This window comes from Aptenodytes forsteri, unplaced genomic scaffold, assembly GCF_000699145.1.
Source record: "Aptenodytes forsteri isolate BGI_AS27 unplaced genomic scaffold, ASM69914v1 Scaffold21, whole genome shotgun sequence".
NCBI classification, from domain to species: domain Eukaryota; kingdom Metazoa; phylum Chordata; class Aves; order Sphenisciformes; family Spheniscidae; genus Aptenodytes; species Aptenodytes forsteri.
The window spans coordinates 425,275-426,812 of record NW_008795521.1 but is presented as its reverse complement, the minus strand read 5'-3'; positions in this window follow the sequence as shown (position 1 = coordinate 426,812).

Below are 1,538 nucleotides of genomic sequence, written 5' to 3'. Positions count from 1 at the left end.
TTCCAAGAGCGGAATGGGCTCATCCGCTAACCTGCTAGTGTTAGTATTTTTTTTTTTTTATGTTAGTGCTGGCTTGAGGCAATATTGCATACACTAACTTCCCTCCCCAACCCGGGTATTTCAGGAGCTGAAATACCAAATACAGGAAGATGGCTAAATCCTGTTGTTTTACATATACTCTGATTTTTAAAATAGCAATTTTTTTCATCTAGGTAGTCATTTAATGCTAAGGCCTTGTTAATAACCTCTTTAAAAAGAAATGTGCTTAGTTTTGTTTAAAAAAGTGTTGATGTGAACTGTGAACCTTTAAATGCTTTGAGGAAGTAAGATTCCTGACCCGCTAGTGTTAGTATTTTTGTGTTATTTCAGTGCTGGCTTGAGGCAATATTGCATACACTAACTTCCCTCCCCAACCCGGGTATTTCAGGAGCTGAAATCTTGAGCTCCTGAATATTGAATTTACTATTGGTAAACTGGCAAGTTATTTCAGTCGCATTAACAACACTTGAACTTTACAAAAATGCTGCTTTTGAATTCATCCCATTCGCGGAGAGCAATCGAAGCCAACAGCTGTCGCCCAGATGGTGATAACCTCTGCCACCTTTTTTCTACCTTGCCCGGTGCCCTTGCCACAGGCAGGCAGTCTCGGACACTGTCATAAGAAGTTGCGATGCGCCTTTTCTCTTCATGGTGTGAGGAGGCCAGCCCGTGGTTCGTCCGTCTGCCCCCCACAGTTCTAGTTGCTGAATTGGGTTACTTTTGATTGGGACTGCAGACTCTCGGGGTTTCCAGGCGTGTTCTTGAACTGTAGCTTTTCTCTTTCAGCTCTGCTTTGTTGGGACTAAGAGGTCATTCAGGATTTTCTGGTTGTATGTTTCTGTGCCGGCCATTCTGTGTTTGAATGGCTTCTTGCTGTCTCAAGAATGCTGCGTGGTTCCAACTAGAACAGTGTCCCCCCAGACCACATCCAGAGAGGATCTCCTACAAGTTTCACTTCAACAGTTAAAGCCTGACAATACCGGTCAGAATCTTAGGAAGGAGAACACATCTGGTGGGGAATTAACACTGAATGTGACTTCCAGAGCACTGTGCCCTGTCCGGGGGGGGGGGGGGGGGGGGGGGATGACATGGAGCTCACCTGTGCAGACAGTCTGTTTTCCATTCTTTTTCTAGTCGATCTTTAAAATTCCATATTACGAAAAATATATTTAAAATCCTTAAATTCATGAAATTCAGGGGCTGATGAAACTTTTTTTTCCTAAATCTGGCCTTAATTCTTGAAAACATCTAACATCTCGGCTTGCTTTCTTTTTTCATGTTTTCAAGTCATTCACTATCTCATTCAGTGGCATCGATGTTAATAACCGGTCCTCTTCCTGATGTAGACAAAACGTGAAATAACAGAACAAGAAGGATCTACACAGATCTGATGTGTGGCCTGTAAGAATATATACCAGCAGGAAACTTAAATGGGGTGGGTTTTTTTTTTAAACGTTTCACAATGGAAGCACCTCAAACTCTCCTTTCAACAGGAAGAA